The sequence below is a fragment of the Scophthalmus maximus genome, chromosome 21 (genome assembly GCF_022379125.1).
Source record: "Scophthalmus maximus strain ysfricsl-2021 chromosome 21, ASM2237912v1, whole genome shotgun sequence".
Taxonomy (NCBI): domain Eukaryota; kingdom Metazoa; phylum Chordata; class Actinopteri; order Pleuronectiformes; family Scophthalmidae; genus Scophthalmus; species Scophthalmus maximus.
This window is the reverse complement of record NC_061535.1, coordinates 14,392,040-14,407,856: the sequence shown is the minus strand read 5'-3', so window position 1 is coordinate 14,407,856 and position 15,817 is coordinate 14,392,040. Positions and strand designations below refer to the sequence as shown.

General features: G+C 46.1%; 1 protein-coding gene across 4 annotated transcripts in view; it reads left to right on the top strand.

Annotated features, from left to right (window-relative positions):
- rnf152 (ring finger protein 152) overlaps window positions 1-15,817 on the top strand; it is a 39,642-nt gene that overhangs the window by 12,190 nt on the left and 11,635 nt on the right. For 2 of the 4 annotated variants that reach the window (XM_035619043.2, XM_035619042.2), the window contains exon 2: window positions 13,544-13,625. The gene's annotated coding sequence lies outside the window, so the exon portion shown is untranslated. Of the gene's footprint in view, window positions 1-8,983; window positions 9,105-9,218; window positions 9,295-13,543; window positions 13,626-15,817 lie in introns of all 4 variants that reach the window. The other 2 variants (XM_035619044.2, XM_035619045.2) reach the window with 2 other exon arrangements.

The window sequence follows — 15,817 nt, the reverse complement described above, 5'->3', positions numbered from 1 at the left end:
ACGATCCGGATATGATTGATGAGCTGAATTGTTTATGGTCGATTTACGATGAAAGGGGGGGGGGATTACCACGATGATGGTCGAGTGCTGACTCGAGGAGCGTTCATGTGTCACTTTTGATCAGATGCCAGTGGGATGGAGGAGGTGGAGGATGATGGATGTGAGTACGTCAGATGGATGGGTCCGTGTAACGTCACTGAGCTGTGAAGGTCCACAGTACACTGCTCCCCCTCCCGGCACAGTGACGGATGTATTGACCGAGCCATGCGAGACCCACTGGGAGTCATTTACAACGCAACTCAGGTGTCACGACTGCACCTGACTTCCTGACCTCTTAATAAAACAGCTCTGAACTCGCCTCCGGTGGAACTGAACCGACCGGCTCTGCATACAGATGGAAATTCAGAACAGTATAACCGCCGTTGGTTCCATGAAGAGGACGAACGCTCGGCGCCGCCGTCTGCTCGCTCGGCCTGGTTAGCATCAACTAGACACCTGACCCACTTTTCTTTTACTCCCAACATCTGGGGCCTGTCTGCCTCGCCGGGCGATCATCATGCCCTTCTCTTCACTCGGTACAGGGACATGACACAATGTCTGACAAACACTCTTCATGAGAGCATCTTGACAAAAGACATAGCGGGAACAGGCAGGCATATGGTGACTCATTGATTTCACAGAGGCTATGAAACATACATTTGTTTCTCTCTTTATAAATAATAACCCGGATGTGTTGTCTGTGGTCTGTTTTTGCCGGCCAGGTAAGCAGATATCTCTCTGTGCGCGCCACAGGCGTCTAATTTTACTTTCAGATTTGACTTGGAGACTGAATTTAAAAGCTAATTCACCTCATAAAAATTGGCGAGCAGTGGTCATCTTTTTTTCCTGACCTCGGGTACTGGCAGGCAAGGAGCCCGGGAGGGGAGTAGTTCATGCGCTTGTTATCCCAGGAGGGGGGAGGTATTTTTCAGGGTGACCTCCCCATTCTGAACCTGGCGGAGCTTGTTTCTGTGGAAAGGGCAGCATGCTGTGTTGTATCTGTAGGGAAGAGGAGTCACAACATGAGCGTGCTCGTGGCTGAGATAGTCTCTCATGTATTTTTTTCCTTCATGTCTTTTCACCCGGGTACACAAGGACACAACCCCTAAAGGGCTGTCGCTTGATGGGACCTTGGCAACAAGCTCCAATGAGGAGGGAGAGATAAAGGAGAGGAGAGAGATGAGTGATCAAGGGAGGCTGAGAGGAAGGGCGGATAAAAAAAAATGAATTAAAAAAAGACAGCATGAGGCTCAAAGGCCTATGAACAGCAGGGGAGTTTATTTGATTTTTTAACCATGCAAGAAATTATGAAGTTTCATTGGACCACTTGAGGATTTCCACCTCTCCCTCCTCTGGCCACGGCTGATTATCTGAAGAGGGAGTGAATAGGACAACTGAGGCTCACGGGGACGGTGGCATACTAAATCTTACATTATAATTATGACTACATTTGCACGCTGATGTTAATAAATCCACTCCAAGAACTGTACATGGTAAATGTTGGCATGATAAACGTATATAGCTTGAATTACAACATGTATTAGTCTTGTAGGCCTGTGAACAGGCACGGTGCAGTTCCTCTCCAAGGCTCTGTCTTCAACCTGGTCTCTGGAACACCGACAAGAAAGATTCACACATGATCGAAAGATCTAAACTAGAGCAAACTGTACAAGTTGTCGCCTACAAGGCGATGGTGCCACATTTCACCCCTCCTCACAGCTTTTCCACAACATCTTTCTAAGTTTGTTATGGTTGAAGGAAGCAAAAATTCCCACCGCTCTTCTGTCACGTCACGTCGTCCCTGTTTTGATTAGTTTCTGGCCCTCCCATGTGTGATTGACTGACTCACCTGACGTTGGTGATTGTTGGCGCCAGATTGGAAAAAACGTGATACATTCCCTCTCCATCCGTGCGCCGCTTCACCTACCGAATCAGCTCCATCCATTCTCACCATAATAAAAACTCACTGGGCTCTGGATTTACCACCGCTCGCTCGGAGTCAGATTTATGTGCGCGGGCATCTGTTCCACAGATCATTGTTGGACGTGGTGGCGACGCAGGGATACATAATTTTCATTTCCTTGTGAGGACACTTGAGACAGGAATTCAGAATGACATGTCACACGTGTGATAGCTTGGGATACTCATAGACTAGTCTATCAGTTTTTTTGAACGCAATCCCCATTTTTAAAATGGGTTTTCTATTATATACAGGAAGGGAATATTTGTGAGAATTTCACACATGCTCAGTTAGCTGAGCAGTAAAAAAATACCCTCATATCGTTCTGGCCACCAGGGAGTCTGCAGCACCAGCCCATTTACTTCATCCGGCACAAATCTTCCACTGGGCCTCTAATGTGTCTGTACTGCCGCCAGGAACGCTTCACTGACTTTACCCCCCCCCCCCCCCCCCCACCCCCACCACCACCTCCTCCTTCTTCTTTGTGCTGTACCTGTTCTTAAGTCTGAATCTGCACACAAACAGAATGACAAACTGGGGCAGGCTACTCACCCCACTGCTGCAGGAGGCGTCTCCGTGTCTGTATCGCCACAGCAGCCGGCCTCGCCCTGCACCTTGCCAGCGGGGAGGTCCATGTTCACGTGCGGCGCCGCGGGAACTGACCCTTTATGACCTACACGCACATTCACCAAAAACACAATCGTTGCAGTGATACCGAGGGTTCCATATTTCTCAACTGATTTCTTTTGTATATGATCATTTTTGTAGATACACACTGTATCTGTACTTTGTACAGAAACTATCCGTTTCAAAAAATAAATAGATTTTTTATGAATATATAAACGACAATATGACCAAGACAAGAAAAGAAAAAATGCTCAAGCTCCGCTCAAGGGTTCACAAACTTTCATCTCATGGTCTTCATCGTGGATGGCGTTCGCTGTGTTGTCATGGAGATGGCCAATTTGTCAGGTATTCAAAGAGCTGCTTGTTCCACGTTTTCAAATATCCTAACTCAAAGCCATTTATTCGCTTTTTTTCTTATCATCAAATACAGTTGGCTCCCTTGTTATCCCTTGGTGGTATTACTGTGTATGTGATGAGTGCCAAGCCATCTCCGTGACAACCAAGCAAACTCCATCTGCGCACAAAGACCTTGAGGTACAGACGAAAGCTCCCGAACAAGCGGAAGTGGAGTGATTGGTAAACGAATACGAATCGAAGACAAAGAACAAGCTTTGGCCTTTTCATCGTCAACTCATACTTTTGTGAATAAGCATAAAGTTTTTGACTTGACGTGAATGAGCTTGTTTTAAAAAACAAAACAAAACTTAGGGGTTTAAGTGACGGAGCAGAAATACTTCAAAGCAGAGAAGGATCGTGGTTAAACCTTCGCTGAGCTTCATCTATGTGTTTGTGCTGTCTAACGAACACTTCGTTTTATTTAAAATGACACGGGAACGAAGGTGGTGTTTGGTGAGCTGTGATGAATCCAAACCCAGTCGCAAGCCCCTCTGGAAGATTTTAATTCCAGTAACAGGCTCCTTTACTGCTGCTCCTGTAATGCACTGGCTCATCACAGGAGCCATGTCAAACACATTCGGCTCCAGCCTCCATGTTTGCCTGTGCCTTAATGGGGGCAGTCGATTGTGTTGCCTCTTTGTGAGCTTGTTTCCACACAGTTTGAATTAATTGGATTATAAATTGATCCTACTTTGGAGCCGGGACCCTGGAAGCCCAGAGTTTTGGTCGCATACAAACAGTTTCATCTGAATACTAAATGTTATCAAAAGCCTCCCCTGCTTCGCCCGTGTAGGACAGTGTGTACCTGGTAATGAGAAAAAAGCCCCCAAGGCCTATTGCATTCATTATACACCAGCATGGTGAAATTCAGTAATTAATTGCCTTATTGCCTGGATGCCGACGTAATTGAATTTAATTTGTAAAATAAACAATAAAACTTGCCTTCACAAGGTGTTGTCACCGTTGCGGTATTCGATTTTTCTATCCAAAAAGGTAAGCAAGAGGACGTGGAATAAGCCAGTAATGTTCTTTTTTTAATAATGAATCGAGAAGAGCTTTAGGGATAATTCACTGGCTCATGTTCTGGAAAACACTTCTAAAGGTTTAATTTTGTAATAAATTCTGTTGCCCGAATGTGACTTGCGAATATTTTAGCAACAAATAATCAAATAATAATAATGATAACAATTATTAATAATAATAATCGTTGACTAATAGTATAACATGTTGTGTTTCGAATCAGCAACAGCTAACGATGCTCATTTTGTCGTCACAAAGAATGAGAGAAAGCCAAAAACTCACGTTTGATTCGTTGGAACTTGTCTTTCTTGTAACATGATTTAAAATCATAATTAAATCATAATTCCAATACCAGTGTCAGTATCGGTATATCGCCTCCAGTACTGACGAAAATGTCGGATCACTGGCGAGTATACAAATATATATAAGTCCAGGTATCGTAAAGGGAAATATGGTTTTGGAACATCTCTACTTAAGTTGAAACCCAATTCTCTTCTTCCCTAACTGTCATTTCAACACATGTGCGTTTGCTCTGGTGGCAGAATTTTAAATCACCAAAAAGCTCCTCCGCCATTGTGCTCCACTTTTCTGAGTGCTCACACAGCCGAGGCTCAGAGGGAACCGCAGACGCTCCTCACAAGGTAGATGACAGGATAAAGAGAGAGAGAGTCAAGAGTGGCGGAGGACGAATTCGGGAGGGGAGCGAAAATAATGGAGGCGAGTGATAGAACGAGAAAGGAAAAGGCCAGGGAGGCGAGGATAAGCCACTTCTCCCTTGTCTTGACATTTCTCTCTGTCTCTCCTGGGAATGAATACCCCGATATAAATGTTCCAACCTGATGATGGAGTGGGACAGGAGGAAGAGGGGGCCGGAGAGTGAGCTTCGTCTGATGTGCATTAGTTATTACGCGCAGAAGAGTCGGCCTATAATTTGGTTTCAGGTTGATGTAATTAAAGGGTTCGGGCCTCAGCAGTTTTCCTCCGGGCTAATTTGTTTAGGAAGCGCCGATTCCCCCGACGGCAGCCGGTGACGATAGCGCCACAATGACTCCGCCGCCGCCGCCGCTGCTGCTGCTGCTGCTGCTTCTTGTTGGTGGTGGTCATGGCAACAGGAGGCGGCCCCCTCAGGTGTCCATATTGATATCTTTGTTCAGCTAGCCGCTCCCTCGGTGGGCCGGATTTACATTCAGCACTTTGCACCAGGTGTTGTTATCCACACTGGGGAAGAGAAGTTCATCGGGATTAGCTGCCGGCCAAAAGGACATCGTCTTTCTTTGGGGGGATAAAAAACATTTAAATTATTAACTTGACATTTTGGAATTTGTGCTGACAATCAGATGTTTAAAATTGACACCATTATTTTATAGTCGGACCACGTCTTAAATGTCAGTCTCCCCTTAACTGACCACGCCTGTTCATGCCACCAGAATTTTCTTTTAATAGTGTATTACATATCTGGATACAGGTCGCATGTTACTACCTGATGTAAATTGGATGCTACAGTAGCGATGGAAAATATCACGTAGCATTAAAACTAATTTGCTTGACTTTTCCGTGAAAACGCAGCCAGCGTAAATCACAAAGCGATGCTGCACCAGTGTCTCATCCGTCCGCTCTCACTGAGACGGCATGGATTCCCTCCAAAATCGCGTTCTGGCATGTGTTATTAGCAGGAGCTGGAGTCAGAGGGTTGTGAGTGTTTCTCCATCCAGAGGAAACTGGACTGGCCAGCGGTTCCTCTGGTTCGAAGCCTCACAGTCTGGACAGGATGGCAGACACGAGCGTGCTGGGCCTTTTCCTTGATGTCACCTTGTGGGTTCTTCTGGGTTATGATCATAAAGAGTTGCCTCTCGCCGGAGTGTGTAGCTGCCAGTGTGTGAAGTTCTGGTTTAAAGGCAACGACAAGATGGTGAACACCTTGTTCATTTCAAATTTCATTTGAAAGGTCCTGGGATTAAAATCAGGCAATTCCCCATTTCTTACCAGAGCAATTTTGGTTATTCCTTTGAAAATGCTGTCAATACCTTTTCGTATAATTTAACCACTTTGCAGCATTAAGTCTGACGGCTCTCTGCCGTGCTGCGCAGCGGCTTCTGGGACTGGTTTCCTCCGAGATGTGTTCGATAAAAATCAAAAGCTTTATCTTCATCCCGAGGCCCTAACCCCGGTGCTTTGGGGACGTGCTCCTCTCGCAGCGCCGCTTCCTCCCAGACAGCCGATGATAATCTGTCCACGCGTCGGGTGGCCTGCGCCAAGGCCCCACCAGCTGCCTGCCACATCAAACAAACCGGCGTCTCGCTCCCCTCCCTTTTTATGTCTTCTTGGAATAATGAAGAATGAAATCAGGTGGAAAATGGTGCCAAACCGGGGGTTTTAATTTTGCGAGGTTTTTGTAATCACAGAATCTCTAAGTGGCATCGACGGGTTTTATCTTAATCTCCAATAAAAGGAATTGAGCACATGTTTTGGCTGCATGTGCACTTCTTATTTTTTGAAATCCCAAAAGAAGGATTTCTTGAGATTGCATCTACGGACGTCGGCACTTGGCCTCAGAATGAGTCTTTCCATGTCCCGTGGTCCGTGTTTACTTAACGCCGGCTCAGGCGGACTTTCATGTGTAATTATGTCCGTTAGATCCGACTAAATCCCAAACTAGGGAACAGCAGAGGGGGAAGACGGCTCCCGCCTTCCCTAATTGGGACAGATTGATTTGTTCTGTTAGCTGAATTTAAATTCTGGTGTCTGTTTGGACACGTTCACCCACATGAAACGGTTTCGGCGAGTGAGTGCTCGGCCCAGCGAAAGCTCCATCGCTTGAGTTCGACCAAGATATTCAGTTTACTGTCGCAGAGGAGCAAAGAAACCAGAAAATATTCACATTTAAGAAAATCTGAGAATTTTGACGTAGCTTTTCATAAAAACTGCTTAAACCGATTATCAAAACAGTTGGCGATTGATTTAGTAGTCGGTTAATTGTTGTATTCTGTGCTACGAAATGAAACGATAAATCTGTGATGCTCTAACTTCAGTCACAATATTAACTTCTTTTTTTTTCCTTCCCCCTGATAATCCTGTGTTGGTCGAATCAAACATTTTTTTCTGCTCCCTCAGATCAGATCTGGCCACACGATAAAAGTCACTTTGAGGACGACGGTTGTGTCGGAGTTGAGACGCCGGAAGGAAAAAGGGCTTTTTTGAGGCGACAGATGAGAAAAGAGAGATGAAGGCTTCTGCCTGAGAGCATATTCATGTGTTTGTGACAGCGTGTTTAAGAACTGCCATGATTATCAGCTCTGGAGACACATGACCCACATCCCCCTCTTTGAAGGGGTTGATTTGCATTTGTCGTTTCTCTGTTCGTTCAGAGGTTCGTTTATCCTCTGGCCTTTTCCCCTCCTTTTTGAACGCTTGATGTTTGTCTGTGTCGTCCCGCGTCTCAGTCGTCCCTGGGCGTCTCAGGTTTTCTTCTTCCAGTGCTGTCGGCTCGTCAGTTCGGCCTGTTGATTGAAACGTGATTTACGACCTCTGCGGTTCCCTCGACTCTGAGTGTTCGTATAGAGCCCTTCGTTGACGGCGCTCCGGGTCCTCGCCGCCTCCCGCTCCACTGCGTCTCCGTGTGTTTTCCCCGTCTCATCGGATGTCACTGGCATCGATTAACTCCGCAGGCCTCATCAGGGCTTGTTATCCTGTCAATTTCCCCACCAACTGCTCAAGTCATTAACGTTGGGGTTCCAGCAGGTGCTACTGTCGCTCCTCCCGCCCTCCACTGTCGCTTCTTCTGCAGCTGTTTGAAATTAACGGGGCCGCTCTCTGATAAGCCGAGTGTTTTAAGCAGTGATGAATGGCTTTATTAATGATTAGTATTATTATTGTTAATGATTCATCTCCGACAGACGCTCTGACCCCTCAACCTTATGGAAAAGAGTTGAAATCTAGCTATACTCTGCTTATTATCATTTGCCTCTGCAGACTTGTTATTGTGAAACCATTCATTAACTTGTACGTAGAGTTTATCCACGTACATCAACGCTACTATGCGTTCGTTTTTGAAAAAGCATTGCTTCTGCTACGGTTACACCTGGCGTCAGCACTTTTTCCCCCCGGAGCTTCCAAGTCCCTGAAACCCTTGGGAATGACGCTTATGGATGACGCAGTCACCCGCATTCGCTTCCTGATTGGTTGTTGTCAGTGACGACTTGATAACCAGCAGTGAAAGCAAAGCTTGGCAAACACTTACTTTTACTCACAGTTCCATCGTGCTGTTGGTCCAACAAAAGAAAATCCCTGCTGTTACTTTTCACCGTAGTTACTAGTATTTTTCTACCAGTGGGCGTAAGCAAAAATTGAATTATCGCCATGTCCTGCTTCCTGCTGCTCTACCCAGACGCAGCACAACGCTCCAGAAATGTTCCTGTCCGTGTGAACACGCCTGGCATCGGACACTTTCCTGCCATGTTCATCTTATATGGAAGGCAAACTCTGGAAAATGTCCAAACCCAATTTTCCGGATGTTTTTTCCAAGGTCATGTCTGAAAACAGCTCAAATAACCAACTGCGACTAGACAATCTGCTCACAGTTCGTCTGGGCGGAGGCGACTTCTGATGCGGAGCTGGAACTCTCATCTGGACGGAGATCGCTTCGGGTTGTACGATGAGAGCGTGTTCGTATGGATGTAAGCTCACTCGGGACGACTTCAGGCAGCTTGCTGTCTTTTTGTGTCGCCGTGCGTACAGGGAGGAAGTGCGGGGGAATCTTATTTGCATAATGCCGCCGTGCTTCCTAACCCTCTGCAGGAACAAGGACAGTGTGATCATTGTCTGAGCTCAGGTGGAGATGCAACGCGTCGCTGACCTCTCTGATAACAAGGCTCACTGTCGGCCGCCGCTCTGAGAGCTTTGTGCTTTCGCTTTCAGGTTCTTTTCTTTCTTCTTCCTACACAGCCACGTTCGTGAAAGCAGAATCATCTCAGAAAGGCGGCATTGTGAGGCTCAACCAATTTTTCATTAGAGCCAACTTGAAAGCATGCGCTGAGGGCCGCCGGGGAGCTTCGCTTCAACACAGGTAGACGTTCACGTTTGGCCGCTGAAGGTCAGGCGTGTCCGCTGTGTATGAACTGTACAGTTCAGTGTGTGTGTGTGTGTGTGTTTCATGTTTGACATTTGTCTGTTTTTCCAGCTCTCTCTCTCTCTCTGCTTCAGGGCTCTTGTACGCTACAAGAGACGAAAGAGCAGAATAGGAGATGGAGAGCGAGGTAATCACAGGTTTGTCAGTAATGGTGTGTGTGTGTGTGTGTGTGTGTGTACATGGAAACAGTCAGAACAGTTTCTTTTCTCCTTTTCTTTCTCTCTCTCTTTTCCATCACCCAAGCCTCACAATCCTGTTCAGACTCAACACCCCCCAAAATATCATTAATAACGTGCTAAAAAAAATATAGATATTTTCTAAGGAGTAACAACCAGGTGAAAGTGTCCCTCGCTCCGTCTTATGGGTAGCTGTACCTGACAATTTGTTTCGAGGACATACATCAGAAGAAAGTGAAAGAAAAAGCCACATTTCTTGTCAGATAAATGGTCCAAACCCCAAAGATAATTCAATCCACAATGATATAAAACAGGAAACAAAAAGCCCTCTGTGATGCTGGAAGCATCCTCTGTTCACCGCTCCTGCTTGATGAATGATGATTAACTGATTTTCCAAATAGTTTGGACTGATTAAATATGCAAAACAACAGGTAGAAGGACAACTTTATCACCGGCCGTCGCCTGACTGTCAGGCTGAATTGCCGTTTTATTTCCCCTCCATCATTCCGACTGACGCGTCTTTGTCCGCCTGCATTGTTGTTCGTCACCTCGAAGGAGTAACACAGTTCAAATTGATTTTAGAAAGAAAATGCAGATATAAGAGTGTCTGAAAAGGAAAGCGGCGGATCGTTCTCTACAGGTTACGAGGCCGAGTTGCTGCCCCAAGTGAAGGAGTTTAAGTATCTCGGGGTAGTGACGGTATCGCCAAAAGAAAACGGGATATCATTGGATTACGGTTCCTGAAACTTCAGGATACGCCAGCGGCCCCAATTTAGCGTTTTAGTCTGGATGGGGAGAATTTGGAAACGATGACGTAGACACTTGTATTCACTTCCTGACCTGGTCTTCAGCTACTAGCGATAATTGAAAAGCGTTGCTAACACTTACTGCAGGTAACAGTTCCACCTCATCGTCGGCCCACGAAATCCCAGATCTCACTTTTTTCTCCGTTGTTCGTTGTATTTTCGTCTTTCAGATATTTTCTCTAAGGGGTTGTATGCGAGAACGCAAATGTCCCCAAATGTTTCCCCTGACATTTCCTGGACTTTGGATCAACCACCACTTTCATAACAGAAAATATAATCATCGGATAACGAAAACAATGCGGCCCCTTGTCCGACGAGCCCACGAGGCTTGTGCGGGAGCACGGGATGAAAGCGATGACCTCGGATGACCTCGGGCCCGCGTGAGAGATCAGTACTGCGATCCCCTGGCAACCTGGGGATAATGAACAACACCTGACGCACGCACGAACGCGACGGCAGTCCAGCTTTAATCTGGACAAATTACCACATCGGGTCCTGTAGAGTCCCTTCTTCCAAAACCATGTATCTGCCTCGTCTGCCCATTCACTCGGCATCGAGAAGCTCCGACATTCAATTTCCAATCCATATCGTCCCCCAACAGGGCCCATTATCTTAAGTGGGTGTCGATAGGCCGCCGGGAGCTGCGCTCTTTTTCTTCCCCAGGCAGCAGGAGTCATTTGGGAGCGGAGCAGTAACCTGGCTCCTGTGAGAGCTGATGAATAACTGCCCTCAGTAATGTGCTGCTACACTCCCCTGTGTGGGAGCCTCTGTCGCCAACCGGCATCGCAGGTTCCCGCTCAGCTGTCAGCCGCTCCAAACGCCGCGCTCCCCCTTTAAAGACGGCGAGCGTTGCCAGCCAGCGATGAGGCATAATATCAAAGGCTCTTTTTTTTCTTCCATTTTCATTTGGCAGCATCTGGGGACATTTTGCGGAGGACGACTGCGAGATAAACTATTGAAATCTGTCCTCAAAGTGGGAATTAGCAACCTAGAGATCTGTGCTGTTTTTATTTTCTTTATGCAAAGCTGATTTATATGTCCCCAGTGCATCATCCAGGGACCGCTATTTCAGAACCAACGTGGCGTTTTCATTTCAGGTTCCTCTGGAGAGGGAGCGGAGCAGCGCTGCAGATTCACACAGATTGCAGCCTCTGAAACTTCAAGCATTTCTTTCATCCAGATTATATCGAGATATAATTCTAACCTGTTCACGTTCAATGGTGCGTTCACACCAAACGCGACGCGAATTAATGGCGCGTGTGGATTACGTACAAATTCAACGCAAAGACGCGAGTAGACACGAATCTCGTGTCGAGGCCTGGGACAGCGAACTTGACAGAATGACAGTAACCAGTTCAAATGGAAGTTTCTAATCTGTCAGATGTCTGAAACCAAATGATATTCAGTTTACTGAGTGACAAGACAAAATCATCAAAAAAAAATCACATCTGAGAGGCAGGAAGAATTAATGGACTAATCCTTTCAGCCGTCGACGACACTGAGAATATTGTACTCTGCAGTAAATATAGTTTAGTGGCTGATTCTTCAACAACTGGAGTTATGAAAAGAAAGTTTGGTATAAAAAGATTCTGGTTTTCCATCAGTTACCAAACCTAACAGAAGTGAGAACAGCTGTCGTTGCTGACGACCTTTCTCTGGATTCTCTAGTAAAAGAATTCCCTGTTTAAGACCAGGAAGGTGATGCACAAAGTCTGTGAAGTCGGGAATGTAAATAAGCACGGCGGCGACAGGATCAGCATGCGGCCCGTCCTGATGGATTTGTCGGAGGGAGACCCGAGCCGTGACTCGGGAGCCACATGCCAATCAGGGCATCGACCCGTTTGTGTTTTCTCCCGACGGAGGCGTTGGCGCTGACATCGGTCTCCGTGAAATATTCCTCCCCTTGGCCGAGCGTCAGACGTGTCCCCCGCTTTGGCGCTGTCGATCTCACTAAGAGGGATGAAGCGTGGGTGATGGCGAGGGGGCGGGGGGAGAGGGGGAAGGCAACCATGGCCATTTCTCAAACTCCGAAGTCTAGTAGCAGGTGGCGTAGCAGCCGGCGAGCCTCACTCCTCGGCCCTGCGCGTTACAGCAAATACAGAATACAGTACTTTACTTCACGTCGGTTCACTGCCTTTTATCACCGAGCTTTCCGGCGAGTCCTTCAGAAAAATGGTCCCTGAATTGCGCCTGTGCATTGTGCATTGCGAGTTCCTTTTAATGTCTTTTTATGGCAACAACATCCATCGCCTCCTCCTTCCAGGGACACCGCAGCTGTTACTTAATGATTTCTGCCGTCGCTGAAGCCGCCGTTTGCTCAGTTCTTTGTTTTCCCAGATTTCAATTTGCACTTTAAATTAGGGGGATTAAACATCCCTTAATCGGTTTATGCTCAAAGGATGCGGGATCACGATAAAGACGTATTTTTCTTTCTGCTTTGGAAGTTGGAATTATTGAAACTGGGACTGTGTGTAATCAAAGGGACGCATGCAGGGAGTCGTCTCCGCATGGAACGTTTGCTAAGAAGCAGCACTGATTGATAATCGTGGAGTGTTTGTTATTGATTCTGCATTGATATGCGTCACAGATTGATAGTGTCTTAAAAATATTCTGAATCAATGGTCTGTTGGGTTTCTCACTTTCACAGGAAGATGTAATCCATCGATGTTTATTCACTGTGATCTGGTTCATTCATGGAGACATTTTTATCTTGCTTTACCTTAATTGTTTTGACCAAGTTTAATTAATCGACGTGGACTAAAAGCACGTTCCGCCCTCGCTGCTGTCAGAAGTGTCGTTCTGTGCATCGTAATGAAAAGATTTATTCATGTATTTATCTATTTTTTGTCACTTTGGGGGGAAACGCGTTGACAAACACCATCGCATTTTAAGTGGTTATGGTGAACAATTTGTTTGCAGACAGCCGCTTGTTTACTCATGCAGCAGTTACACACCGACATTAACACTGAGCTATGTCGGTTTTATGAGGGGAAAAAGGCAAACGGTCAAAGAATAGCTTTAGAAAAACATTCAAAACCTGAATGAAAAGGATAAAGGGGGATTTAAGATGAAAATTTATGTAGGAAAATAAAGATATATTGATATATTTTGGCCAGTATTGCTTACACTCTAAAGGCCCTACATGAACTGTAGGTTGTTGGAGATGTTGCGTGTGTTGTATTGTATGTTTCTGAGAAGTGGCCACATTTGGAGTTTAAAACATCTTTTCTCTTAGTTTAAGATAAATGTGTTTTAGATAAATCCTCCTCCTCTGTTCCTTTTGTTCCTGGTCCACAGCGGTGGATTGTGAAGACCTAGGCTCACCTGTCGCTAATTCATTTAAATAAATCAATCCCACTAATGAGTCCCACTAATGAATATTCCTCTTCTTTAGGGCACAGAGGAGCAGCTTCCCACCACCTCCAGCCTCTGGAACAATCCCAACACATCCCAGAGACGACATCGGTCACGCTGTGGTAAGACCACAAACCAACACACCCCCCAAACTGTTGCTGCTCTCAGACGTGAAAAATGTCCAGAAAATGGGGTTGGTCTGGATTTTACAAAGAAGAGAAAGGAAAGGAAGCTGAGCTGGAAATTAGGTTACATGTGGGGATCTGGAGGGAAAAAAAATAACCTGCTGTTGTTGTTGCCAAACAGAAAACCCCTCGAGCGAGTGTCAACACGTCACGGGCTGAATGTAAACCTCCACCCACCCGTTATGTAAATGAATGATAATAAGAGTGAATTCATTCCACGACAGACGAGTGTGAAAGTCCCCAAAACAGGGATTGTAGCAACATCGAATCCAATCATGAATCTACCGCCGTTTTCAGACATGAACTTCCGGAAATTTGGGTTCGGACATTTTCCGGAGTTCGAGGTTCAGATATGAAGATCGCCGCCGGAGATTATGTGTGTCAGACGCGTTCACGGCAACAGGAAAATAATCTGTAACATTGTGTTACATCAACACGCCCAATGTGAGATTTTCCCTGCTGTCTTTTGTCACATGGGCTCACTCACACAATGTCCGGGGCAACATATGTGTTCTCACATTCAGCCCCTCCAGAGAAGATTCCAGGAAACTGTCCGGACGTCAGTTCGTGACTGAAAGCATCTCATTCAAAATTCCGCAGCCTTTACAGGAAAGTCTCTGAGGCCCCTTGAGATTGAGCGTGTGCTGCTCACGCTGGCCACATGAATCGTCTCTGCGTTCGTCTTTGTGCTCTCAGATGAAGGCTGATCTCAGATCGAAAAACGTAGCGGGGTAATTATTTCGGTACGGATTCCCGAACGCTCGGCCCGTCGCTGACGGGGGCCACGGCGGGTCGTTGTGGCCGCGCCACTACATTTTCGAGGACCTTGTTTGATTATTGTTTGGTAGTAGAAGAAAACGATTTTTTTCCATCTTCCCATCGCCTGGCAACAGCACACACTCGCCCGGTCGCGGTGCTCGAGTCTCCTCGTGTCCTTTCATGCTTTTCACAATCACATTCCCGTTGTCTAAATGGCATTTTAAATCTCGATTTACATTAAGTGGGAAGAAGCTGTTACGGATTAGGGCCCCGACGCGATCGGATGCTAATGGGAATAGCGTCGGTCCTAAAGGGAAAAAATCCAGCGTTTAACTCGGGAGAGAGAATATTAACGCATGAAGGTTGAACTTGCTCTCGAATGATGTAGACGCTTTAATGAGCCTCTTAGTGAAAGTTCAGGGACATTTTACAGTGCGTAATGTCACATTTGAGAGTGTGCTAATGTGTTTTTATTGATATTGAGAGGACTTTTATAGAAAAAGCTTAGAGTACTTTTTCCCCGCCTGTACAGTTTGTGATGTACATGAAGTGTACAGGGAAACGCAGCCCACGTAGGTGATGAGGACAGGATGAAGGTTTGTCAGGTGAAGTTCTTTTGTGCACTCTTGTCCCCTTGTTGTGTTTTTGATTTGTCCTAAATAAGGAAAATTTCTTTTCATTTGCATTTCTACACTAATTGCATCCTAAATTAGCAGGTAAACGGTTGGTGGAAGTCAGTTTCTGTTTTGTTTAAAAAAAAATGATGCGATTTTAAAACTACATTTCAATAACTGAAACTTTCCCCAGGAACCAGGAACCTTTGAAGATTTTAGTTCAAATGGACCAAAATAATCTTTAAATAAAGGTTTCGTTTGTGACCATGATTAATAACAGATAATACATAACACCACAGTGTTGGACGTGTACCTCACGCTTGTGTAGTCAGACACATTGCCCATATGTAGATAGTTGCTCAAGAATTATAACTTTGAGTCACAATAAGTCGGCAGGAAGTGTTTAAAGACGCCAAAGGAGAAATATTCCCTCAGGGAGGCTTATCCCCGGTTTCCTGAGGCTCGCTGCCGATTCCCTTCGCCTGACATCTTAGTTTTCCTCCTGAAAACACTGATCGGTGTGCGAGTGTCTTTGGGTGACGACACTGAGGTGTGAGTGGTGACAAGGGCGACACGAAACAGCTCGAGGCTTGAGCCTCATCACTTCCACCACCTCTGCTGCACGAACCTCGGAGCAAGGTTTTGACAAAACAGCGGCGACGTGACGACGTCTGTCTCCTAGCAACGTGCTGCGTCTCCACCCTGAACCGACTGCTAGACTCTTGAGAGCGTGAGCTCACAGCTTTGCCGCGAGTG